This window comes from Pan paniscus, chromosome Y (genome assembly GCF_029289425.2).
Source record: "Pan paniscus chromosome Y, NHGRI_mPanPan1-v2.0_pri, whole genome shotgun sequence".
NCBI classification, from domain to species: domain Eukaryota; kingdom Metazoa; phylum Chordata; class Mammalia; order Primates; family Hominidae; genus Pan; species Pan paniscus.
The window spans coordinates 23,442,358-23,470,191 of record NC_073273.2 but is presented as its reverse complement, the minus strand read 5'-3'; the positions used below and the strand labels follow the sequence as shown (position 1 = coordinate 23,470,191).

The 27,834-nt window shown below is 49.8% G+C and overlaps 1 non-coding gene and 1 pseudogene across 1 annotated transcript; one reads left to right on the top strand and one right to left on the bottom strand.

Moving 5' to 3' along the window:
* Positions 1–1,163: 1,163 nt before the first annotated feature.
* LOC129395801 (5.8S ribosomal RNA) lies at positions 1,164–1,315 on the bottom strand. The gene has a single exon (XR_008623014.1). It is a non-coding gene; the product is annotated as a 5.8S ribosomal RNA (ribosomal RNA).
* A 7,861-nt stretch (positions 1,316–9,176) lies between these two features.
* Positions 9,177–27,036, top strand: LOC117978870 (cell division cycle protein 27 homolog; annotated as a pseudogene).
* Positions 27,037–27,834: the final 798 nt, after the last annotated feature.

Here is a 27,834-nt window from a genome sequence, read left to right as displayed (position 1 = left end):
TTAACAAACCAAACACAAAATGACCTTGCTCCAGGAATGCATCATTTGTGAGAAAACACTACGTCTTCCAACTAGAGATTGTGAATATTACTCTTATTATCCTTTACTCCCTTTTATTAAAACTGTATTTTTTTACACATTTGTATAACTCAGGTAATGAAATGTGAAACTACGTGATTGCCTACCAATTACAATTGATGTTAATGATGCTACTGGGAGGCCAACCCTACAGTGGCTGCACCAACTCTAGGGACTTGCTAGCTTTGATAAGTTACATGGGATTGCCTACGTACTAAATGTAGGTGGGGGACAGGTCCGAGGATGTGGCAGCACCAACCCGCCCTGACATCAAAGCTCTGGACGGGGTGCCAGGCACCGCGCAGCCAAGAGCAGGAGGTGGGCACCTGATGGCGTATGACACTGTAGCATCCAGGGGATCACCACCAGGGGCAAATGAACCCCAGGACCATGGCCATGAGCGCTGCCAGATGGGCCGCTTGGTGGGCTTCTGGCCCCGGACACACCACGTCACAAGCCAGGCAGGTGGGGGGCAGGCAGGAGAAGAGGATGGTGCCTGGGAGGGGTGATGGGGAGGAGGGGCGCTGGAGCGGCGGTCGGCCGGTCGCCGGGCTGCCACCAGGGGTGGGCAGCAAATTAAGGCAACTGGGACATGCTCCCCCACCGTCTCCCCAGTGGACCCTTCCTACTTGCCATCCTCCCCGCCCAACAAACCTCCACCACCGATGATGCGCAACGACAATGATCGCACAGGACCATCCATCCCACCAGCACCAACAAACCCTGCACCACGAGCTGTGTGAGGCACGAGGGAGCCCCTGAGGGAAGAAACAGGACCGCGGTGGTGGCCACAGGAACTCAACACCAGCGGTCTCTCTTCCCTCTGTGTTTTTGCAGGTGATGGCTCCAACCTCTCTCTCTTCCTCACAGCCAGGAGCCCCTCTTCCCCCACGCCACCCAACGCGTGACCACACAGGGCCTGCAGTGGGGGTGGGGGGGAAGGGGCAGGCATGGCAGGAGAGGAGGGCAGATGTCGCCGGGTCTGCACTTGGGGGGATGGAGGTCCCCACGGGCCCTGCCATGGAACCCCCAGCTGTGCACCCCAAGGAGCCCGGAGGCACCCCCAGGGGCTAATGATTGGCAAGCAAAGCTCAGACAGGCATAGCCCTGGGAGGAACCCGGGCCGCAAGTGCGTTCGAAGTGTCGATGATCAATGTGTCCTGCAATTCACATTAATTCTCACAGCTAGCTGCATTCTTCATCAACGCAGGAGCCAAGTGATCCACCGCTAAAAGTCATACAAGGTCGATTTGGCAAGGGCGCTCCCAACAATGGGAGGCCCTCCTGGCACAGCACCTCCCCCAGAGGGGTTACCTCAGGCCGGCCAGTCAGACAGCAATGGGACGAGACTCCAGAGAGGGGTTGGAAGGTTTCACAACACGGGGAGGTGGTGCCGTCCACGGGAGTGAGAGGGACAAATGCTGCCACCACCCCACAGGCTCCCGGGGGTTCCTGCCCCCACAGCACAGGGCATACGCCACATGCGTGGCACACATGCGACAGCACGATGGCCACTGGGTACAGCCCCCACCGGCATCAGCAGTGACACGCAAGTGCAGCACGGCCCCGGCAGCTGGGGAGACGGAGTCAGCAGTGGAGGTGAGGGAGGGGCAGACCCCTCCCAAACGGACTCCCCCGTGGGCCCACAGCACCCAACCCACGGGTGGACAGGTGACCCCCCCCCCAAGGGGTCCTTAAACCTCCGCACTAGAAAGTGCTGGGTACCTGGATGGTGGAGGCGGATGAGGAGTGGAGGGCTGGCGTCCAGCCCCCTACCCTCAAGAAGCCCTAGTGGGAAGGCTGGGGAGAGCCAGTGGGCCAGGTCGGGCCAGGTGGCGCGGTGTGGCAGAGGCAATGATGGTGGCAGTGGCAGCGATGCGAACCCGGCCGGCCCCAACGGGAGCAGGTGGGATGGGGCTGAGCCGGCAGGACAGGGAGGGATGACAGCCCCGGCAGGGAGGACACAGAGACCCACAACTCGTCGTGATGCCGAGAACCACCCCCGCGCCCGCCGACACACACGTGGGGGCCACGGCAGGGGACAGTTCCCCGCTGCTCACCAGGCCGGTGAGCCATCCAGCCTGCCCCCCGACACGCACACACAGTTTCATCCCAGCACGTGTGTCTCTGTCTACCCTCTCTCTCCCTCCCGCCAGCACACATGCCACATGGGGAACACAGTCAGCCAAGAAGGAAGGACGCAGTGGCGCCTCTGCAGCTTTGCTCTTCTCCGTTAATGATCCCTCGACATGTTCAACTATGGAAATTTTGTTATGACTTTTACTTCCTCTAGATAGTCAAGTTCGACTGTCTTCTCAGTGCTCCACCAGGGCAGTGGGCTGACCTGGCGGGGCCGATCCAAGGGCCTCACTGAACCATCCAATCAGTAGTAGTGACTGGCAGTGTGTACAAAGGGTAGGGACTTCACGCAAGTCTATGACCTGCACTTACTGGGAATTCGTCATTCATGGGGAATAATTGCAATCCCCGATCACCATCACCAATGGTGTTCAACAGGTTACCCGCGTCTGCCACATACGGTAGGCACACGCTGAGCCAGTCAGTGCAGCACGCGTGCAGCCCCGGACATCTAAGGGCATCACAGACCTGTTATTTCTCAATCTCGGGTGGCTAAATGCCACTTATCCCTCTAAGAAGTTGGGGGATGCTGACCGCTTGGGGGTCGTGTAACTAGTTAGCATGCCAGAGTCTCCTTCATTATCAGAATTAACCAGACAAATCACTCCACCAACTAAGGCCATGCACCACCACCCATGGAATCAAGAAAGACCTATCAATCTGTCAATCCTGTCCATGTCCAGGCCGGGTGAGGTTTCCCATGTTGAGTCAAATTAAGCTGCAGGCTCCACTCCTTGTGGTGCCCTTCCACCAATTCCTTTAAGTTTCAGCTTTGCAACCATACTCACCTGGGAACCCAAAAATCCAAAGACTTTGGTTTCTGGGAAGCTGCCCAGCGGGTCATGGAAATAACGCCGCGGCATCACCAGTCGGCATTGTTTATGGTCGGAACTACGACGGTATCTGATCGTCTTTGGAACTCCGACTTTCGTTCTTGGTTAATGAAAACATTCTTGGCAAATGCTTTGGCTCTTGTCAGAACTGCACCAGTCCAAGAATTTCACCTCTAGTGGCACAATACGAATGCCCCCAGCCGTCCCTCTTAATCATGGCCTCAGTCCTGAAAACCAACAAAAAAGAACCGAGGTTCTATTCCATCTTTCCTAGCTGAGATATCTAGGTGGCTCGGGCCTGCTTTGAACACTCTAACTTTTTCAAAGTAAACGCTTTGGGCCACGGGACACTCAGCTAAGAGCATCGAGGGGGTGCTGAGAGGCAAGGGGTGGGGACGGGCCATGGCTAGCCTGCCCGCCCACTCCCAAGATCTAACTACGGGCTTTTAAACAACTTTAATATATGCTATTGGAGCTGGAATTACTGTGGCTGCTGGCTCCAGACTTGCCCTCCAATGGATCCTCCTAAAGGATTTAAAGTAGACTCATTTCAATTACAGGGCCTCGAAAGAGTCCTGTATTGTTATTTTTCGTCACTACCTCCCCGGGTCGGGAGTGGGTAATTTTTGCACCTGCTGCCTTCCTTGAATGTGGTAGCTGTTTCTCAGGCTCCCTCTTCAGAGTCGAACTCTGATTCCCCATCACCCATGGTCACCGTGGTAGGCACAGCAACTACCATCGAAAGTTGATAAGGCAGATTTTCGAATGGGTCGTCGCTGCCACTGGGGGCATGCCATTGGCCTGAGGTTATCTAGAGTCACAAAAGCTGGTGGCACCTGACCCTCCGGCCGGGGCTGGAGAGGGGCTGACTGGGTTGGTTTTGATCTGATAAATACACGCATCTTCCCCGCGAAGGAGGTCAGCGCCCTTTGGCATGTATTAGCTTTAGAATTACCACAGTTTTCCAATTAGGAGAGGAGCGAGTGACCAAAAGAACCATAACTGATTTAATGAGCCATTCACAGTTTCCCGGACCGGCCCTGCCTACTTAGACATGTATGGCTTAATCTTTGAGACAAGCATATGGTGCTGGTAGGATCAACCATGTAAGTAGAAAGCGGCCTCCGGGCCTCACGAGGATGAGCCCGGAGTCCAGGTCATGAGGATGGGCATGGCAGGGCAGGCAACGGGGTATGTGGGAGGGAGGGAAGCAAGGCGGGGCGGTGGGAGGGGGGCGGTGGCGCGGCGAACCGGACATCCCATACACCCACATGACACATCCCCGACCTGCTCACCACTCCCAACCCTTCGCACCAACGTGCGAGGAGGCAGACCGCCCAACCCGTGCGTGGCAGCTGTGAGGAACCAGCAGCCGCTCGTGCACGGCGGGCACGGGGCGGCCCCGATGTTTGGGCAGCGAACCAGAGGCGGACTGTAGTGCCCAGGGTCTCACCACCAGCGGCCTCCGAGCACGAAGGCGACCCTGCGCGGTACCAGGAGCGGTCGACTGGCCTTCGGCGGGCCCGCGGCTCCCCCATCGCCGCCGCCGTCACGGCCAGCCCCCGGAACCCTCTTTCCTGCACGCGGCGCAGGCCGACTCCAAACCCTCCGGGCGCCCACCAGACCCACGCGGGGAGCCGCCGACCTGGTCCCGAAGGCGCGCACCCGGGGACACGAACAAAGGGCCAACCAGTGGCCCCCGGCAGCGCCCCACAAGGCGGAGCCGGGTTTGGTCCCAGACGGGGCAACCACAGCCTAAGCGGGTGAGCCGCTCAGGGAGAGAGGATCCGCAGTTGGGGTGGGGGGCACAGACAGGAAAGACCAGGGACCGCGAGGGCAAGGTCACCCGGGAGCCCACAGAGGGGCGGCTCGGGGAGAAACCTCAGGCATGGCCGGGCCACCAGGAAAACGCGGCCATGGGATCCCACCGCCACAGACACGAGGGAGGTCCCTCGGCACTCCGCCTAGGACGCCAGATGGCCCTCGGCACCCACCGAGACCCGCCTCACGAGCCCTGGTTCCCGCCATCGGGACCCCAAAGCGACCTCAGCCACAAACCCAACGCCAGGGCCACGTTGCTCATTTCTCGTCCATCCTCCGACCCGGTCAAGCTCCGGGAGACCGGCGTGGCCCCCACTTGGGATGCTTCCTAGGGCCAGGTGGCCCAACCCCGTACCACGCAAACACGGTCATCCGCACTGGTCGCTGCTCCCCAGGGGAGCGGGCGGAGAGCCGGCTCACAGTGGAGCGGGTCATGCGCCGGACGGAATGCCAGGCACAGCCACTGCTTGCGCAGCCTCCCAACCGCTAGGACGCCGGCACCGACCGGCGGGATCCTCCCCCGTCTGGAAAGGGGGAGGTGGGGGCTACACAGTAGGCGACGAGCCGCCCTCGGTCCCCACCGCGGAGGCCGGTGGAACCCTCCATCTCCCCCCCTCACCCCGTCGAGGGGGAAGCCGAGGAGGGTTCTCTGCAAGCGAGTCGCTATGGCAGCGCTACCATAACGCAGAGAGAGGCGGCAGGCCGGGGGATCCCGTACCCCAAATGCACACCTCTCAGATCGCTACAGAAGGCTTTCTCACTGAGGGTGGGTCACACTCCCTACCCCCAGTCGCCCCTCGTCAGGCCCGCAGAGGTGCTCAGGGACGCCTGGGGAAGGGAGGGGGCCTGCATACCAGGTAAATTCTGCGTGTGGGAACCTTCAGCCTTCGCGGTCTGGGCGGGGGTCCTGGCCAATGCGCGTGCGCGCAATCCCGCAAGGGCCCCCCAGCCCCCCGTCCACCCGCCTCCTTTCTCCCAGGCAAAGCACCTCCAAGTAAACCCACACACAACCTGTCGGAGGCAGAACGGTAGCCCCTCGGCGGCCGGCCGGCGCACGCGTCGCCTGCCCAAGCCCACCGCGATCGCTCACACAGCCGGCGCGCACCCACCAGAGGGGAGCACTGGACCTGAGTTTGCCAGACCAGGCGGAGCCCTTCCCTGCATGGGAGGGGCACGTCTCCCTCTACCGCCTCAACCCCCACACCAACGAGCTCCCTTAGGACCCACTTGCAGACACCGCGGCGGTGACTGGAGGACGGGGCGCTGGGGGTGGGAACCACACACCACCGCTGGGCCTCAGGCACCTGAGGGATAAGCTGGAGGTGGGAAGGGGGAGCCAGGCGCGGTAGGCTCACGCCTGTCATCCCCGCCCTTTAGGAGCAAGGGAAGGTGGATCCCTCGATCCGGAGCCCTGGCAACATGGTGAAACCTTGTATTTTGTCTCTAAAAAAATACAAAAACTACCTGGTTTCCTAACCTGGACACAAGTTAATAAATAGATAAATAGGCCGGTCGCGGTGGCTCACGCCTGTAATGCCAGCACTTTGGGAGGCCGAGGCAGGCGGATCACGGAGGTCAAGAGATAGAGACCATCCTGGCTACCACAAGAACCCCGTCTCTACTCAAAATACAAAAAATTAGCCAGGTGTGGTGGCGGGCGCCTGTAGTCCCAGCTTCTTGGGAGGCTGAGACAGGAGAATGGCATGAACCCAGGAGGCAGAGCTTGCAGTGAGCCGACATCACGCCACTGCACTCCAGTCTGGGCAAGAGAGCGAGACTCCATCTCAAAAAATAATAAGAAAAATGAATAGATTAAAATTGAAAAATTAAAAAAAAAAAAACGTAGCCGGGCGGGTGCAATTGTTCACTCCTGTCATCCCAGCCCTTTGGGAGGCCAAGGTGGGCAGATCACCTGAGGTTGCCAGTTTGAGACCCGCATGACCCACATAGAGAAATGCCGTCTCTACTAACAATACAAAATCAGCCGGGTGTGGTAGCACATGCCTGTAATCCCAGCTACTCAGGAGACTGAAGCAGGAGAATTGCTTGAACACGGCAGGAGGAGGTTGCGGTGAGCCATGACGGTGCTGTTACACCCCAGCGTGGGCAACAAGAGTGAAACTCTGTCCAAAAATAAAATAAAATAAGTGCTGTATTCTGTAATTTTTACTTCCTACCCTGAGAAGAACATAATACAGCTGTTGTCTTTCCGCCTGCCTGCCGGCCGGCCTGTGACAGGGCCTCACTCTGTCTTTTGCCGAGACTGGAGTGCAGTGACACCATTATGGCTCACTCACTGCAGCCTCAAGGTCCTCAGGGTTAGGCAATTCCTCAAGGGATCCTACAGCCTCAGCCTCCCAAAATGTTGGGAGTACAGACGTGAGCCACCAGCACCCTGCCTGAGTTAATACATCTGGTCTCATTACATCTTAACCACACACTCATGAAGAACTCAAGTCAAGAGACAGTCTGTAAGAGACTCTCAGCATTCTCTTCTGAAAGCAGTGAGGTGGATGGCGGCCCTTGTCCTGAGCTCCTGGGGTTTTAGGTGACCATGCATAGAGGAGAGATTTCCAGTGTTTCCAGAAAGGCACGAGCCACAGTCACTGGGGCATCCAAGCACGAGATGGGGTTTCTGACAGCGATGTAAGGGCCAGGAAGGGCCAGAATCTGCCAAGGCCCATGTCCCAGGCTGGGGTCGATGGAACCCAAGGTAGAGGGAGTCGGCAGTCCGCACAGAGAGAGCTCCAACCCTAGGCCCCACTATGCAGACCGAATCAGAAGGAAGAGAGTCCTTCATCCTACATGCCACATCCCTCCACTGAACTTGGGAGTGCATCCATTTTCCAAATATGAGGTGACTCTCGCTTTGCAATGGATCACAAGGGGCCGGGCTTCCCAGAGTCGGCAGGGTAAAGAAGTCATTCTGGCTTGGCCTCCCCCATCCCCTGGTAACTGGTGAGTTTATTTATTATTATTATTATTATTATTATTATTATTATTATTATTATTATACTTTAAATTTTAGGGGACATGCGCACAATGTGCAGGTTAGTTACATATGTATACATGTGCCATGCTGGTGTGCTACACCCATTAACTTGTCATCTAGCACTACATATTATCTCCTAATGCTATCCCTGCCCCCTCCCCCACCCCACAACAGTTCCCAGAGTGTGATGTTCCCCTTCCTGTGTCCATGTGTTCTCATTGTTCAATACCCACCTATGAGTGAGAACATGTGGTGTTTGGTTTTTTGTCCTTGTGATAGTTTACTGAGAATGATGATTTCCAATTTCATCCATGTCCCTACAAAGGACATGAACTCATCATTTTTTATGGCTGCATAGTATTCCATGGTGTATACGTGTCACATTTTCTTAATCCAGTCTATCATTGTTGGACATTTGAATTGGTTCCAAGACTTTGCTATTGTGAATAGTGCCACAATAAATATACATGTGCATGTGTCTTTATAGCAGCATGATTTATAGTCCTTTGGGTATATACCCAGTAATACGATCGCTGGGTCAAATGGTATTTCTAGTTCTAGATCCCTTTTCCATCCCCATCAAGCTACCAATGACTTTCTTCACAGAATTGGAAAAAGCTACTTTAAAGTTCATATGGGACCAAAAAAGAGCCTGAATCTCCAAGTCAATCCTAAGCCAAAAGAGCAAAGCTGGAGGCATCACACTACCTGACTTCAGACTATACTACAAGGCTACAGTAACCAAAACAGCATGGTACTGGTACCAAAACAGAGATATAGATCAATGGAACAGAACAGAGCCCCCAGAAATAATGCCACAAATCTACAACTATCTGATCTTTGACAAACCTGAGAAAAACAAGCAATGGGGAAAGGATTCCCTATTTAATAAATGGTGCTGGGAAAACTGGCTAGCCATATGTAGAAAGCTGAAACTGGATCCCTTCCTTACACCTTATACAAAAATCAATGCAAGATGGATTAAAGACTTAAATGTTAGACCTGAAACCATAAAAACCCTAGAAGAAAACCTAGGTATTACCATTCAGGACATAGGCCTGGGCAAGGACTTCATGTCTAAAACACCAAAAGCAATGGCAACAAAAGCCAAAATTGACAAATGGGATCTAATTAAACTAAAGAGCTTCTGTACAGCAAAAGAAACTACCATCAGAGTGAACAGGCAACCCACAAAACTGGTGAGTTTAAATGAGCCCAGGCTGGCCGGGCCGGAGCCGCTATTGGGGGGAGGGTGGTGGGAGGGGTGGAAGGGGTACCTGAGGCACTGCAGAAATTGGGTCTGAGCCTCGAGGATGATGGTGCTGCAGGAACCCCTCCAGCCTGCTACATGGCAAGCACTAAACCACTATGCTTACCAAGATGGGGTTTTCCCCGCAGAATGCCTTTATGCAGAAGTACACTCAGAAGAAGCCTTGTTTTTACTGGCTACCTGTTCTTACTACCCAGGAAAGGCCTATAACACATATAGTCTCTTCAAAGTACACAGTTTTCCTACACTGCAATGCAAATACCTGCTTGCAAAATGTTGTGTTGATCTCAGCAAGCTTGCAGAAGGGGAACAAATCTTATCTGGTGGAGTGTTCCATAAGCAGAAAAGCCATGATGATATTGTTACCAAGTTTGGTGATTCAGCTTGCTTTCCCCTTCCATTGTTGGGACATGTATATTGCAAGACAGATCAGCTTGTCAAAGGATCAGAATACTACCAAAAGTGCCTTAGTTTAAATCCTTTCCTCTGGTATCCCTTGAATCATTATGTGAAATAGATGAAAAGCCAGATCCTGACCAAACATTTAAATTCACATCTTTACAGAACTTTAGCAACTGTCTGCCCAACTCTTGCACAACACAAGTACCTAATCATAGTTTATGTCACAAACAGTCTGAGACCTTTCTTACGGAAACACCCCAGGACACAACTGAATTAAACAGATTGAATTTAGAATCTCCCAATTCAAAGTATTCCTTGAATACAGATTCCCCAGTGTCTTCCATTGATTCAGCTGTAATTTCACGTGATACTGTCCAACTGGGAACAGGAACTTCCATATTATCAAACAGGTTCAAAATAAACCAAAAACTGGTCGAAGTTTATTAAGAGGACCAGCAGCTCTTAGTCCATTAACCCCAAGTTTTGGGATTTTGCCATTAGAAACCCCAAGTCCTTGAGATGGATCCTATTTCCAAAACTACACTGATACACCTTCTGTAATTGATGTGCCATCCACCGGAGCCCCTTCAAGAAAGTCTGTTGCCAGAATTGGCCAAACTGGAGCAAAATCTGTCTTCTCACAGAGTGGAAATAGCCGAGAGGTAACTCCAATTCTTTCACAAACGGGAAGTCCTGGTCCATAAACAAGTACAACACCTCAGGTATTGAGCCCCACTATGACATCTCCCCCAAATGCACTGCATCAAAAAAGTTCACAAGTCTTTACTAGTGACAGTTCCACAACCAAGAAGAATAGGAAGAAATTAAAAATGAAGTTTCCACCTAAAATCCCAAACAGAAAAACAAAAAGTAAAACAAATAAAGGAGGAATAACTCAGCCTCATATAAATGACAGCCTGGAAATTACAAAATTGGACTCTTCCATCAATTCAGAAGGGAAAATATCCACAATCACACCTGAGATTCAGGTATTAATCTACAAAAAGCAGCAGCAGAAGGCTTGATGAGGCTTCTTCCTGAAAAGGGGAAAGGTTATTTAGCTTTGTGTTCATACCACTGCAAAGAAGCTATAAATATTTTGAGCCATCTACCTTCTCACCACTACAATTCTGGTTGGGTACTGTGCCAAATTGGAAGGGTCTATTTTGAACTTTCAGAGTACATGCAAGCTGAAAGAATATTCTCAGAGGTTAGAAGGATTGAGGATTATAGAGTCAAAGCCATGGAAATCTACTCTACAACACTTTGGCATCTTCAAAAACATGTTGCTCTTTCAGTTCTGTCAAAAGACTTAACAGACACGGATAAAAATTCACCAGAGGCCTGGTGTGCTGCAGGGAACTGTTTTAGTCTGCAACAGGAACACGATATTGCAATTAAATTCCTCCAGAGAGCTATCCAAGTGGATCCAAATTATGCTTATGCCTATACTCTATTAGGGCATGAGTTTGTCTTAACTGAAGAATGGACAAAGCATTAGCTTGTTTTTGAAATACTATCAGAGTCAATCCTAGACATTATAATGTATGGTAAGTGGTAATGAAGTGTAAAGACAAAGTCTTGTTGATGGTGCTGGTAGTCAATAATTTTTCTTGTTAGATAGCTCTTTATTTTCCTGAATTTGGTTAATAATACTTAGGGGTGATACATACTGTTCAATAACTTCAAACTAACATGTTTTCTTATGAAATGAATGTCTTTAACAAACTCTTAATTTAACTAATGATAATAGAATACCAGATCCTTACACTCAACAGTTTCAGTCTTCTACCAAACTTTTGCAGATACCATAGTTGGGTTTTGTTTGTTTGCTTGTTTAGTTTCGTTAATTGATTTGCTACTTTCTCTTCGAACACATAAATGGTGATTGGGACAAAAAGTGCTTGGGAAATTGGAAAGGAATAGCATAATTCACTTACTGGGTAATAGAAAAAAACCCTGAAAAAAATCACTAGTTGCTGCTTTTTGACAGTGTTCCAGTTTATTGAGTTACTATTAAGAACTTAGTGTACCCTTTTATTTAGCAGTATCTCTGTTTTACTTTTTTGTACTTGGGTATAAGTAGACACATCGGAAATTACTACCAGGTCATATTGTTATCAACTGAATAACATGAAAAATTTTGGTCCTACTTCTGCCTCAACACCATACTTACTGTTGACATTTATTGTATTTTTCTGGACTGACTTAAAAGTTTAAATATCAAGAGAATGTCAGGCACAGTGGCTCATGCCTGTCATCCCAGCACTTTGGGAGGCCGAGGCAGGTGGCTCACAAGGTCAAGAGATTGAGACCATCCTGGCCAACATGGTGAAACCCCGTCTCTATTAAAAGTATAAAAATTAGCTGGGCATGGTGGCAGATGCCTGTAGTCTCAGCTACTCGGGAGGCTGAGGCAGGAGAATCGCTTGAACCCAGGAAGTGGATGTTGCAGTGAGCCAAGATTACGCCATTGCACTCCAGCTTGTGCCACAGAGTGAGACGCTGTCTCAAGAAAAAAAAAATACAATAAAATACAATAAAATAAATAAATAAATAAATATCAAGAGAAAGTATAATTCTGAAGTCATAACTCTGTGGTAGTTTTTGTCAGATAGGGTTATCTTTGGAGTTAATTATTATAGCAGTGGTTTATCACTTGATTTCCTTCTAAATCTGAAGCATTATATTACTAAAACATTTTTTGATTTGTGAATATGTTGTTTAATGGATTCTATCTCATTTTACAGTAGTAGTTGCAGTGCCTGAAAGGTTGCCAAAAAAAAAGTGCTAGCTTTTGCTGACCAATGTAACAACCAACTTGCCAATACTGCCTTCTCTTCCAATAGCTATGTTCTCCATAATATTTTAAGAACTCAGTTCTTCATAAGACTTGTGTTGTTTTTTATTTTTTCTCAAGTCTGGTTGATCCTTGTCTTGTTCTTTTTTAAATGTGTATTGTCTGTTCAGCTATTTTGCAAGAGCCACATTCTTAAAAAACTTAACCATATCAAAAATTGTGTTTAAAGGAGGATTATTCAGATCGGCAAGCTTTTACTAGGAGAAGTTTAAATGCTGACTTATTTAGGTAACTCTAAATACTGAGCAACTTTATTCTAACTACAAAATAGATAGACTTTCTTTTGTTTTCACTTTCACTATCATTATCACCGTGTTTAATACCTTTTCTCCATCTATAACACAATTATAACGATACACAAAGCCACTCAAATAAAGCAGATATATTTTGCTTAAAAAAAAAAAAGAAGTCATGATGTGACACACAATGAGGTGTGACTCGAATCTATAATCTCCAGTGAAAACCGATGAAACAGGGTCAAACCCCATGTCTACTAAAAATAAAAAAATGAGTCGGGCATGGTGGCGCTGAGGCAGAAGAATCGCTGGAACCCAGGAGGCAGATGTTGCAGTGAGCTGAGATCACGCCACTGCACTCCAGCCGGGGGGGACAGAACAAGACTCCATCTCAGAAACAAACAAACACACAAAGACAATAAAGGTGTTTAACTCAATGTGTCAGGCTCAGGTCTCTTGACAGGATACATCCAGCACCTGGGGAAACGTCGAGGGGTGTGGTGGAATCTATTCTGTGGCCTCAAGGAAGGGTTTGAGAGATAGCCCCGCAAACGTGATGGCCTAAGGAAGCCCCTCCGTCCAAGAAGCGATATTCATTTGCATCCTGTAGCCACCCACGAGGGAGAATCAGGCTTTCTACAGACCCCCCACCCCCCACCCCACCCCACCGCACCCCTCTGCCTAGTGAAATGAGCTCTCCCTCCGTCAGGCTCTATTCGCGCCAAGTGGTTTTGTAACCTCCAGCGTGTGTGCCTGGGCTGCAGGATGGGGTGAGGCCGGCTGTGGACAAAGGAGGCGATAAAGCGGCGGTGTCCCACGGGTGCCCGGGACGTGGGACGTGAGTGGGGTGGCCAGAGCCTAGGGAACTCATCGCCTGTCAGGACGCCTCCCCTCCTGGTCCCCTCTCTGACCTATGCTCCACATCTTTGCAGTTCAGTGGGGACCTTGTGGGTGGAAGTCGCCATCCCTTTGGACTTTAGCCGAGGATGGCCAGGCTCCCAAGAGTCTCCCCGGAGTCGGGTCCTTGGGCAGGCTCACAAGGATGCTGACAGTGATGATGATGGTGATGTAAGTTGGAGGCCTTGGGCCAATGCAGAGGTATCCGTTTGACCTCAGTGGGAGAAGTCAGCTTTGCGGAGTCCCGTGCTTCCTTCCAGAGACTCATCCAGCACTAGCAAGCATGGTCCCAAGGATCCCAGCTCCCAGCAGAGCCACTTTTGTTCACACAGGATCCTGGGCAAGAAAGTTCTCAGCACGTTTAGGCCTCCTAGCCAAAAAGCCAAAGCTACCTCTGGGATTTTTTTCAAAGGGCCAGTGGTTCCACAATGGGCTGTGGGTAGTTGTGGAAATGGAGAGAAGTGTTTGCAGATACACATTTGAGACAGAACGGACAGGGCTTGGTCACAGGTCATGTAGGACACGAGCAGATGCACATTGAGAAAACCCTCCCAGCATCCTAGGTGAACAGAGGTATGCCTTTTTGAGACAGTCGAGGGAGAGGCAACCCCAGATTTAAAGGTTGGATCTTTATTAATATGTAGTATCTATGAGGTTTCCAAGTCAAGAAATCAACTTGCCAGTTCTGTACAGCATTCTGTAGGGAGATCATATCTGGGATGCCTAAAGTTAAGAATTCAGGCCATGGTAATGGATTAGATTAGATGTACTTGAACTTATTTTGCAAAGAAAGAGAGGGTGGGAGATAGCAAGAGCCAGAGAGTGAGCAAGAAAGAGAGAGACAGAGACTGAGAGAGACAGACAGAGAGATACAAAGATACACAAAGAGAAAAAGAGAGAGAGACAGACAGATAAAGACACAGAGAAAGACAGAGATGGACAGAGAGAGAAACAGAAAGAGAGATAGAGACAGAAAGAGAGAGAGACAGACAGAGACAGAGACAGACAGACAGACAGGAAGACCGACAGGCAGAGAAAGAGAGTAAGACAGAAGGCAGACACACACACAAAGAGAGAGAGACAGAGACAGATGGAGAAACAGAGAGAAAGAAAGAGACAGACAGAGAGAGAGAAAGAGACAGAGAAAGACAGAGACAGACAGAGGGAGAGAGAGAGACAGAAAGAGAGAGACAGAGACAGAGAAAGAGACAGAGAAAGACAGAGACAGACAGAGGGAGAGAGAGAGACAGAAAGAGAGAGACAGAGACAGAGAGAGAAACAGACAAGGAGAGAGAGAGACAGACAGACAGGCAGAGAAAGTAAGACAGAAGACAGACACAGAGAGAGAGACAGGGAGAGAGAGAGAGACAGAGAGACAGAGACAGAGAAACAGACAGGCAAAGAGAGAGAGAGAAAAAAACAAGAGAGAAAAAAACAGGGAGAGAGAGAGACAGACAGAGAGACAGGGAGAGAGAGCAAGAGAGAGAGACCAACAGACAGACAGACAGGCAAAGAAAGAGAATAAGACAGAAGACAGACACAGTGAGAGAGACAGAGAGAGAGAGACAGAGACAGCGAGATAGGAAAGAGAGATACAGACAGACAAAGAGACAGACAGACAAAGACAGAGATGGACAGAGAGAGACAGAGAGAAACAAAGAGAGAGAGAGAGACAGGCAGGCAGAGAAAGAGAGTAAGATAGAAGACAGACACAGTGAGAGAGACAGGCAGAGAGAGACAGATAAAGACAGAGAGAAAGAAAGAGAGAGACAGACAGAGATGGAGGGAGAGAGACCGAGAGAAACAGACAGAAAGAGAGACAGAGACAGAGATGGAGAGAAACAGACACGGAGAGAGAGAGATAGTGAAAGACAGACAAACAGAGAGAGAGAGACAGACAGGCAGGCAGAGAAAGGGAGTAAGACAGAAGACAGACACAGTGAGAGAGACAGGCAGAGAGAGAGAGAGAGAGAGAAATAGGCAGAGAGAGAGAGACAGAGAGAGAGAGAAGACAGAGAAAGAGAGAGACAGAGACAGAGAGACAGAGAGAGGAGGAGGAAGGGCGTGCTCAGGAAATAATTACACATATTTTATAATGCTTTTGATCCCGTAAACAGTGGCTGGGGTGGTCTTTGAAAACAACAGCAACAACAGCAACAAGAGCAGCAGCAGCAGCAAGAGCAGCCGCAGCATTCACTTACGGATTTCCAGAAAATAAGATGCTCTGAAGTATAGTAAATATCAACCGGCTCTCACTACACGTTGAGAGATTCACAAAAGCGCTAGTTAACAACAGGAGAAAACAGCAGCTAACATGTCTTGGGGAAAATATATGTCCTCCTGAAAATTGGGGATTTCTACTTCATCTGAAAAGAAATACATACGAAAAAGGAAAAACACAAACAAAACAAAACAACAAACACGGACCAAGGCACCGTCCCTGGAAATCTTAAGTGAGCAAAGTATTAGTTTTCAGAAAGCGTTCCAATTCTGGGCAAATACTAAGAAGGTCCAGACTAGAGCTGTGACACCATTCCCATTGTGAAACTATGCCGGCGGGAGGGCGAGAAACTAAAACATCATGATAAAAAGTGATTGAGACCCAGCCAGGGTGAAGCTTTCCTAGGGAGGGAGGCCTGAAGAAGGAAGCTGGGGAAAACCCCAAAACTGCAGACCTGCCCGCTTGCCCACGCGGGTCAAGGGCTATGCCATCGGCCCAAGCTGTCTCTGGGGAAGTGGGACCGTGCCACCCCCATCTTCAAAAACCATGGCCACTGAGTGAGGCCTGACGCCCACCGTTGCAAATGTCAGCCTAGCAAGAATGAGATCTCTGGCAAGGGGTGGGAGAAGGGGAGAGAAGAGGGAGGCGCACCTGGGTGGCTCTGGAAGGTTTCCAAGCAGGGTGTTGGGAGGCGGGGGGTAGGGGTTTTGGGGGGAACCCACCTAACTGATTCACTAAATGAAGGTAAAGGGACATAGGTAGTGGGGGGAGCCAGGCGGCGACTTGAAAATTAAACTGACCCCTCCTAAAACCCAAGTAGAAGAGTCAATGCGCATGAAAGAAACCAACACACATAGAAAACTAAAGCGCTAATCAAAGAAAAATAGGGCCCCCGCCAGGGCAGAGGTTCCCTAGGCAACCAGGTAGAGAGGGAGGGGCCTCCAGAAGGGAGAGAGAGAAACCCGTTGCCCCAGGCTCGGTGAAGTCCGGGAGACCTCCCTCTGTGTCACCTCGACTTTCAATAACAGTGGCCACTAAGTGATGCCCAAAGACAACCGATGCCTGCAAGTGTCAGTCAGCACGGAAAAGAATGCATTTATTTATTTATTTATTTATTTATTTATTTATTTATTTATTTATTTATTTATTTAGAGATAGAGTCTCACTCACTCTACAGCCCGGGCTGTAGTGCAGTGGCGCGATCTCGGCTCACTGCAGCCTCTGCCTCCCAGGTTCAAGCGATTCTCCTGCCTCAGCCTCCCGAGTAGCTGGCATTACAGGCACCTGCCCCACCGCGCCCGACTCAATTTAATATTTTTAGTAGAGACGGGGTTTTGCTGTGTTGGCAAGGCTGGTCTCGAACTCCCAACCTCAGGTGATCCACCCGCCTCGGCCTCCCAAACTGCTGGGATGACAGACGTGAGCCACCGCGCCTGGCCTTAAACGTGTATTTCTCAGTCGAGGAGCTTATCAGGGAAATACAAGAAGTAGGGACGCCACACATGACAGAGAGAAAAGTTGGAAAATGCCCCTTCCATCCAAGTGAGGATCCGGCCTCGACCTCCCAAAATCATGCACCGAGTGGCGAAGCCTAGCAAGGCCTGTCTGTCTAGATTCCTCTCGGCCTCTCTAAGCAGGTGCTTCTCACTTTCTTGGAAGGGGCAGGGCCCTCCCCAGCACGGGGGCTCTGACAGACTGACAGAGAAAGAGACAGACATAGAAAGACAGAGATGGACAGAGAGAGACAGAGAGAAACAGAAAGAAAGAGAGAGAGACAGAGACAGAGAGAGAAACAGACAGTCAGGGAGGGAGAGAGACAGAGAGAGAGAGAGACAAACAGAGAGAAATAAACAGAAACAGAGAGAGAGACAGAGAAAGAGAGAGAAACAGACACACAGAGACAGACAGAGACAGACAGAGAGAAACAGAAAGAGAGAGAGATGGAGAGAGAGAGAGAGAAAGGGAGGGAGAGAGAGAGACAAACAGAAAGGCAGAGAAAGATTAAGACAGAAGACAGACACAGTGAGAGAGACAGGCAGAGAAAGAGAGAGACAGACAGAGAGAAAGAGAGACAGAGAAAGACAGAGATGGACAGAGAAAAACAGAAAGAGAGAGAGATAGAGAAAGAGAGAGAAACAGACAGGGAGGGAGAGAGACAGAGAGAGAGAGACAGGCAGGCAGAGAGACAGAGACAGAGAGAAACAGACAGAAAGAGAGAGACGGAGCGAGTGAGAGATAGAGAGAGAAACAGAAAGAGAGGGGGAGAGAGAGACAGACAGACAGACAGAGAAGGAGAGTAAGACAGAAGACAGACACAGTGAGAGAGACAGGCAGAGGGAGAGAGAGACAGAGAGAAAGAAAGAGAGAGACAAACAGAGAAAGAGACAGACAAAGATGGACAGAGAGAAACAGCAAGAGAGAGAGAGACGGAGAGAGAGAGAGAGAGAGAGACAGACAGACAGGGAGAGAAAGAGAGTAAGACAGAAGATAGGCACAGAGAGAGAGAGAAAGAGAGAGAAAGAAAGAGAGAGACAGTCTGGGTGTGGTGGCTCACTCCTGTCATCCCAGCACTTTGGGAGGCCAAGGCGGGCGGATCACGAGCTCAGAAGATTGGAGATCGAGACTATCCTGGCTAACACGGTGAAATCCCGTCTCTACTAAAAATACAAAAAATTAGCCGGGCTTGGTGGCGGGAGCCTATAGTCCCAGCTACTCCGGAGGCTGAGGCAGGAGAATAGCGTGAACCTGGGAGGTGGAGCTTGCAGTGAGCCAAGATGGCGCCACTGTACTCCTGCCTGGGTGACACAGTGAGACTCCCTCTGAAAAAAAAAAAAGAAAAAGAAAGAGAAAGACAGACAGACAGAGGAAGAGAGGAAGAGATAGAGAGAAACAGACAGAGAGAGGGACAGAGAGAGAGAGAGAGGGAAACGGAAAGGCAGGGAGGGAGAAAGAGAGAAAGAGAGAGACAGGCAGAGGAAGAGAGTAAGGCAGAAGACAGACAGTGAGAGAGACAGGCAGAGAGAGACAGACAGAGACAGAGAGAAAGAGGGAGACAGAGAGAGATGGAGAGAGAGACAGAGAGAAACAGAAAGAGTGAGAGACAGAGAGAGAGTGAGAGAGAGAGACAGAAAGGGAGGGAGAGGGACAGACAAAGAGAGAGACAGAAGGGTAGAGAAAGAGAGTAAGACAGAAGATAGGCACAGAGAGACAGAGACAGAGAGAAACAGAGACAGACAGAGAGAGACAGAGAGAAACAGACAGAAAGAGAGAGACAGAGAGAGAGAGAAACAGACAGGGAGGGGGAGAGAGAGAGACAGACAGGCAGAGAAAGAGAGTTAGAAGACAGACACCGTGAGACAGGCAGAGAGAGACAGAGATAGAGAGAAAGAAAGAGACAGACAGATAGACAGAGAAAGAGACAGATAGAGAAAGACAGAGATGGACAGAGAGACAGAGAGAAATACACAGAAAGAGAGGTCCTGGCCCAGTAGCAATACAGTGTCTTTTCTTTCATTTTCTCTTTCTTTTCTGGTTTTCTTTTCTTTTCTTTTTTATTTTCTTTCCTTTCCTTTCCTTTCCTTTTCTTTTCTTTCTTTCTTTTTTACATTTATTTATTTATGTGTTTGGAGACCAAGTCTCACTCTGTCACCCAGGCTGTAGTGCAGTGGCGCCATCCCGGGTTACTGCAACATCTGCCTTCCAGATTCAAGCTATTCTCCCACCTCAACCTCCTGAGTAGCTGGGATTACAGCTGTCTGCCCCACTGCGCCCAGCTCAGTTTCTTATTTTCAGTAGAGACAGGATTTCCCCATGTTGTGTAGGTTGGTCTTGAACTCCTGACCTCGTGAAACACCCACCTCGGCCTCCCAAAGTGCTGGGATGACAGACGTGTGCCACTGTGTTCAGTGTACAGCGCCATTTCTTAGAAATCACTCATGGGAACACACACTTATATGTCATGTGTAGAGATTTTATTTATTTATTTATTTATTTATTTATTTATTTATTTTATTTTATTTTATTTTGCACCAGAAGGTGGGGGGACAGAGTTTCGGTCTTGCTGCCCAGGCTAGAGTGCAATGGCATAGGGGACTCAAGGAGTCAACCTAAGGCAGAGAAGACACGTCATTCTGAGTGTAAGGGCCACAGCGAAAAGTGTAAGGGCCCGTGCTTTTAAAGGCTGAAATCCCGGCAGCTCAGGCCTGCCGTCCCAGCACTTTGGGAGGCCCAGGAGGGTGGATCGCTTGAGGTCAGGAGTTCAATACCAACGTGGCCAACATGAAGAAACCCCGTCTCTACTAAAAACAGAAAAATTAGCTGGCTGTCGTGGTGCACACCTGTAATCCCAGCTACAGAAGAAGAATCATTGGAACCTGGGAAGCAGAGGTTTCAGTGAGCCGAGAGAGTGCCACTGCACCACAGCCTGGGTAACAGAGCAAGAGAAACTCAGTCAAAAAAAAAAGAAAAGAAGGAAAAAAAAAAAAAGAAGAGGCCCAAATACTGCATTGTCGCTGAATGTTCCCCCAAAAGGCCGGAAACCCCCTGACTCAGGTCCAGGAGGTGGTGTTTCGTTTCACTTCTCTCTCTCTTTCCCTCTCTCCCTCTCTCTGTCTCTCCCTTCTCTCTCTTTCTCCCCTAACTTTCATTTCTTATTCAAACATACATGTGCAAGATTGTTACATAGGTAAACTTCTGACGGGGGTGTTCAGTGTGCAGATGAATTCATCAGCCGGATACTCAGCACAGGGCTCAACAGTTTTCATGGTTTTTTTTGTTTGTTTGTTTTTTCCTGAAGCTGTCTCTCCTTCCACCCTTCCTCCCTCAAGTAGGCTCCCGCGTCTCTGGTCCCCCTGGTTCTGCCCACGCAGAACTCTCATCTATAAGTTCCCACTTATGGATGAGAACATGTGGTATTTAGCTAATTGTTGCTTTCATCTTCGGTGGTGGCGGTGAAAGAGGAATGACACTAAATAGACCCTTAGGACTCTCCCCTCCATTCCCACCCCATACCCCCTTCCCACACACACCCTCATTCCTGCACCCCCTCCTCAAATGCAGGAAAGGAAGAAAGACAAATTAAAGTAAGAGGTAAGCCTCCAAGGCGGTGGAGTCAGGGGATCTCAAAGGGTGAGCAAGGGATGGGGGTCGGGGGATGTCTTGGCTGAGCTTGCAACAATAGGGGACCGAGTTTCCAGCCCCACCACACCCGCTAATCCTCAGCGGCAGCCAGCCACTGGGTGGGGTTGTGCCTGTAACAGCTTCTGAATGGAGAGAAGCCCAAGGCGATGGAAGGCATCAGCTCCAACTCCAGGAAGGAAATAAGGCTTTGTGCATTTGAATGGGGCTTTAGAAGGCGGTGCTGCGGCTTCCAAAGTGATGCCCCTTGCCTCGCCTCGCCTGGACCAGAGAGAGACTCCGTCTCAAAATCAATCAATCAATCAATCAATCAATAATAAAAAAATTCATCAATGGAAGAAAGAAAGAAAGAAAAGAAAGAAAGAAAGAAAGAAAGAAAGAAAGAAAGAAAGAAAGAAAGAAAGAAAGAAAGAAAGAATGAATTAGTACAGCGGTCATGGTCTTGAATCATTCCCCAGAGTCCAGGTGCAGTGGCTCATGCCTACCACGACAGCACTTTGAGACACTGGTTCAGGAGGGTTGCAACAAAATGATGAGACCCTGTCTGTGGAAAAACATAAAAATGAAGGCCAGGTGCAGTGGCTCACACCTGCCATTCCAGCACTTTGGGAGGCCGAGGAGGGCGGATCACCTCAGGTTGGGAGTTCGAGACCAGCCTGACCAACATGGAGAAGCCCCGCCTCTACTAACAATACATAATCAGGCAGACGTGGTGGCATATGCCTGCAATCCCAGCTACTCAGGAGGCTGACGCAGGAGAATCGCTTGAACTTGGGAGGCAGAGGTTGCTGTGGGCCAAGATCGTGCCATTGCACTCCAGTCTGGGCAACAAAAGTGAAACTCTGTCTCAGGAAAATAAATAAATAAATAAATAAAAATGATCTGGGCACAGTGGCACCTGCCTGTGGTCCCAGGTACTCTACTCTGGAGGCTGAGGTGGGAGGATCACTTGAGTCCAGGAGCATCCATGCTGCAGTGAGTGAGTTATGATGGCACCACTCCCAGGGCGACAGAGCGAGACGCTGTCTCTAAATCAGTCAATCAATCAATCAGATCACTGGAAGGTGCTGTGTCTTACTTTCAAAGGGTGTCTCTTTAGGCCAAGCAGGCATGGTGCCTCACACCAGTAATCCCAGCATTTTGGGAGGCCGAGGTGGGAGGAAAGAAGGAAGGGAGGAAGGGAGGAAGGGAGAAAAGAAGGAAGGCAGGAGGCAGTCAGTCAGGCAGGAAAGAAAGAAAAAGGAAAGAAAGAAAGAGAGAAAGAAAGAAAAAGATAGAAAGAAAGAAAGAAAGAAGAGAGAAGAAAAAAGAAGAGAGAAAAGAAAATAGAAAATGGGGAGGGGCATATCTCCTTGACTGGTAACTACCCAGGATACAGCTGACTGAAGCCTTGACCTGTGGGGCCTCAAGTGATCTTCTCCTTATCTCAGCCTCCTGAGTAGCTGCGACTACAGGTGGGTATCAGCACACAAAACTCATCTTATAACAATATTGTGATTATTATTGAGACAGAGTCTCGCTTTGTCTCAATAATTGCCATGGCACGATCTCAGCTCACTGCAATCTCAGCACCCCTGGTTCAAGCAACTCGCCCGCCTCAGTCTCCTGAGTAGTTGTGATTACAAGCTTATGCCACCAGGCCTGGCTAATTGTTCTATATTTCATCAAGATGGGGTTTTGCCATGTTGGCCAGTCTGGTCTTGAACTCCTGGCCTCAAGTGATCCACCCGCCTTGGCCTCCCAAAGTGCTGGGATGACAGGCGGGAGACACTGTGCCCAGCCCAGATAATCTTTTTAATAATTTGTAGAGAAGAGGTTTCGTCAGCCGCTGGGTAGAGCCTGGGGTGGGTTTTCCTCAGACTGCATACTGTGAAAAGGGTAAATTAGTGTGGTTTGTGAACTAGATGTGGAAATTGCCTGTGTGTGTGTGTGTGTGTGTGTGTGTGAGAGAGAGAAAGAGAGAGAGAGAGAGAGATCAATCCCACCGTGAGGACCTGGAAATGGTGTTTGATTTGGGTCCCTGTCTAGTCACCTCTCTGTTTCTAGATGACTGAGGATTCCACAAATGAAGTTCAGAAGTATCTATTGAGCTGTTTCTCCCTCTCATGCATCTCATCTGTGTGGTGGAGAAAGGGAAGAAAAGAGGTTCTGATGGGAAGTTGTCTTCATGCCTGAGGAAGCTGAAGGCAGGCTGACGGAAAGGAGGGCATCCTATGTGACATTTCCATACCTGGGCACACTTTACAATGCTGGGGCTGCCAGTCCACCATGTACGTCAACCAACCCCCAAGAACAGCACAGTCCGGGGTGATCCAGTCCATCCCATCCGGCCCACCCGGGGCATCTGGTGGAAGTCTTCATTGGAGGATTCAAAAGCAGTGTCAACGTGGTTCCCTTGGGGTCGCCAGGCAAAGGCCAGCCAGAGGAGGGTGGCGGGACGTGAAGGGGGGCGGGACATCAGCCTCAGAGCTCCCTGGAAGGTGGCAGGCAGCTGATGGGGGACCCTGAGCCAGAGACATCTGGCAGGTTATAGATCTGGAAGCCGCATCTGTCCTCTCGCATATCTCTCCCATGGAAAATCCCATGGCGGCGGTGGGAGCCTTGGCTGGGGGAGAAGTGGGGACAAGGCGGAGAGGGAAGGAGGCCCTAGGGAGGATTTAGCAACAAAAGCCCACCCAGCCAAGCTCCCTCCCTCCTATCGGGTCCAAGGTACACACTGGGAGGTGGCAAGAGAAAAGTTCACCCCTTGCTTTTTGTCTTTCTCTTTATTTTTTTTATCTTTTTAATTTTACAAGAGATGCTCATTTCAACAACTAGATGGTGGATGTGATGGGAGAAGTTTCTAGGCCAGGAGTTTGAGAACAGCCTGAGCAACTGAGCAACACAAGTAGGAGAGCCCAGCTGAAAAAAATGTAAAAAAGAAGGAGGAGGAGGATGAAGAAAGAAAAGAAAAGAGAAGAAAAGAAGAGAAGAGAAAAGAAAAGAAAAAAGAAAAACAACCACCAAGAAAGTTAAAATTCTCCAATGGTACAGGCACAAAAAAGAGCAATTTCACATCTTTTCCCACAACATGGATAGAGCTGGAAGCAAGTATGTACTCAGTGAACTGCCTTCTGCTTACAAGTGGGAGGTAAACAGTGGGTACGCACATGGTCATCAAGATGGAAATAACAGACACTCCAAAAGGGAGGAGGAGGGTAGGAAGGGGACGAGGAATGAATAAATCACCCGTTGGAGACAACGTTCACCACGTGGGTATTGGATACACTGGAGGTCCACTTCTACAACTGGAGGCAGTAGTATGCCGATCTAACAAACAAGCACGTACACCCCCTGAGTCTGTAAAATACCAGAACAAGGACGACAGGACCACCAGCAGCAGCAGCAACAACAACAACAAAACAGAAGCTGGAACACAAAACCACCACCACCACCAGAATCACCAGTTGGGGGTTGGGGGAGGGTGGCCATGCTCAAGGCCCTCAGGCTGAGTCCCCTCGGGTTTAAAAAAGAAAACAGCAGACTCATTCCTGTCTGTAGGCAGGAAACATCCAATCAAAGTTCTCCATTGCTAGAAAGGGAAGTAGAATAAGGAGAAGGGCTTATTGATCTTCTTGTGATCTATCGAGACCATACATGTAGTAAAAAATTAAATTCAAACAGCAATACTTTCTACACTGTTCAAAAGCATCGAAGATCGGACGCACCACACTCCATGGGGCTTGTGCCACTAGAAAGAAAAGGCAGGCCAGGCGCGGTGGCTCACGCCTGTCATCCCAGCACTTTAGGAGGCCGAGGCGGGCAGATCACGAGGTCAGCAGATCGAGACCATCCTGGCTAACATGGTGAAACCCGGTCTCTACTAAAAATACAAAAAATTAGCCGGGCCTGGTTTGGGCACCTGTAGTCCCAGCTATTCAGGAGGCTGAGGCAGGAGGATGGCGTGAAACCAGGAGGCAGAGCTTGCAGTGAGCCGAGATAGCCACTGCACTCTGGCCTGAGCGAAAGAGTGAGACTCCGTCTCAAAAAAAAAAAAAAAAAAAAAAAAAAGCCAGGCATAGTGCTGCATGCCTGTAGTCCCAGCTACTCAGGAAGCTGTGGTAGAAGAGTCACTTGACCCAGCAGTTTGAGGCTGCAGTGAGCTATGATCATGCCACTGCACTCTGGCCTGGGTGACAGAGTGAAACCCCATCTCAAAACAAAGAACAACCAAAAACCTACAAGCATACTCAGAGATAGTGTGGGTTTGGTTCCAGACAACCACAATAAGGCAAATGTTACAATCAAGTTAGTCACATAAACATTTTGTTTCCCAGTGCTTATAAAAGTTATGCTTAAACTATGTTGTAGTGTAATGAGTATTTAATAATTATTAATTAATTAATTAGTAATCACATTATGTCTAAAAAACTGTGTACATACCTTAACTTAAAATACCTTATTGCTGAAAAATACTAATGAATATCTGAGCTTTACCAAGTCATAATCTTTTGCTGGTGAGTGAAGGGGTGGCCTACCCCTCCCGACTTGTGGGTATTTCTAGTCAGGTGGGATGAGAGACTGAGAAAAGAATTAAGACACAGAGACAAAGTATAGAGAAACAACAGTAGGCCCAGGGGACTGGCGCTCAGCATACCAAGGACCTGCACCAGCACCGGCCTCTGAGATCCCTGAGTTTTTACTGGTTATTATTTTTATTATTTCAGCAAAAAGGAATGTAGTAGGAGAGCAGGGTGATAATAAGGAGAAGGTCAGCAAAAAACATATGAGCAAAAAAATCTATGTCATAATTAAGTTCAAGGGAAGGGACTATGACTGGACGTGCATGTAAGCCAGATTTATGTTTCTTTCCACCCAAACATCTCAGTGGAGTAAAGAATAACAAACCAGCATTACTGCAAACATGTGTCACCTCCCACAATAGGGCGGTGTTTCTCCTATCTCAGAATTGAACAAATGTACAATTGGGTTTTATACTGAGACATTCAATTCCCAGGGGCAGCGAGCAGACAGTGGCCTTCCTCTATCTCAACTGCAAGAGGCTTTCCTGTTTTACTAATCCACCTCAGCACAGACCCTTAACGGGGGTCAGGCTGGGGGACAGTCAGGTCTTTCTCATCCCATGAGGTCATATTTCAGACTATCACATGGGGAGAAAACTTAGACAATACCCTGCTTTCAAGGGCAGAGGTCTCTGCGGCTTTCTGCAGTGCATTGTGCCCCTCGTTTGTTGAGACTAGAGAATGGCGATGACTTTTACCAAGTGTACTGCTTGTAAACATTTTGTTAACAAGGCACATCCTGCACAGCCCTAGATCCCTTAAACCTTGATTTCATACAACATATGTTTTTGTGAGCTCCAGGTTGGGTCAAAGTGGCTGGGGCAAAGTGGCACAACCTTTCCTAGATCCGGCGCCACTGGGGGAGCTGAAGGACGTGGAAGAGCCCGCTCCGCTAGAACCATTCCTCAGCCAGGAAGAACACTTGGCTGTGCTGGAGGAGCTTTAGGACGCGGGGTTGGGGCGGGGTAGGGGCAGTGCGGTGGCCTCTGTTTTGCGGTGAACCTCTCACTGGATATGGAGAGGCGTGTCTTCCCTTCCAACTGACCTGCCTAGGATCCCTGAGTTCCAGGTCCCATGAGAGACTCCACTCAGAGGCGGGCTGCCATTCTTTTCTGAGCATCCCGGGGATCCCAGGGCCTGTCCAGGTACTGGGAGGCGGACTGTCTACTGCTCATGCGCGGGTTAGCAGGCAGCAGCCTAGGTTTTCTAACTAGCCTAGGTAGAGCTCTCATCCCTTCCCTCTTGCCCCCCACCTCGTTCTTCAGTGGGGCGGGCGGAGACCTCCATCCCGGGAAACACTGGCACGGGCAGACGCCAGGCCTTCTCTTCCTTCCGTGTCTCGAAACCTCTGCCTCCCCTCCCCACCGTCAATAGCCTACCCTTGCCCCGCCAGCTTCCTCGGCATCACCGTGGAGCGCCTGACAGCTAAATGCAGACCAGAGACCCCGCCCAAGCCGGGGTGCTGCCCTTTCTACGCGGGAGAGAATTCAGGCAGAGATGGAGAGGTGAACGGAGACAGAGAGGGAGGGAGAGATGGAGGGAGGAAAGAACGGATGGACCGAGGGGCCTTGGAAAGGATGGAGGGATAGAAGGAAGGAGAGAGGGAAGGAGGGAGGGAAGGAGGAAGGGAGGAACTGAGGGAGGGACAGAGGGAAAGAGGGAGGGAGGGAGCAAGAAACAGAGAGAGGAAGGCAGAGAGAAAAGCAGTCTTCTGCCTCCAGGACCAGCAGGATCTCGCACTCCGGAAAATGTTGGGTGCCCAGTGCAGGCTAAGTGCTCGACCCACAGCTGCTTCGGCCTGTGGGGCTCTCACTGGCCCTCTGGATCGCCAGCCTGGGTTAGAATTTCCTTTCCCAAGGAATGAGGGAATTGCCCAGAGAGCAATGAGCCGAGACTCGGGTGATTGTCCATTTTTCATCCACATGGTTCACAGATGAGATAGCCCCACGTTGAGCCCCACGTTGAGCCCCACGCGAGGTGGATAGTCCCATCCACACAGGAGTCACATTCTGGCCGACTGAAGCGTGGTTTCGGGTTCCACATTCCTTTGCCTTCTGCAAGGGGGCCTGTTGCTCATGCGTCTCTGGCCCCCAAAGCGTGACCATGTTGATTGTTTGTTTCCCGAGCTCTGTGGGGACACAGAAACCTCCAGAGAAGTGTGGAAAAGCAGCATCGTGTCTTCACTCTCCTTTCCAGTTTCCTGTTGGGAAACAGGCCATAGTGGAGACTCCCCATGTTGCAGGAAACAGGAATCCATCGTCAGGCCGTGATGCACCAGACGTTTCTTTTCTCTGTAGATTCGCTTTCGTTTTCTACATGAAAATGAACGAGATCCATAAGGAATCAGAAAAGGATTTATAGCACACAAGTCTTCACTACTGTTACAT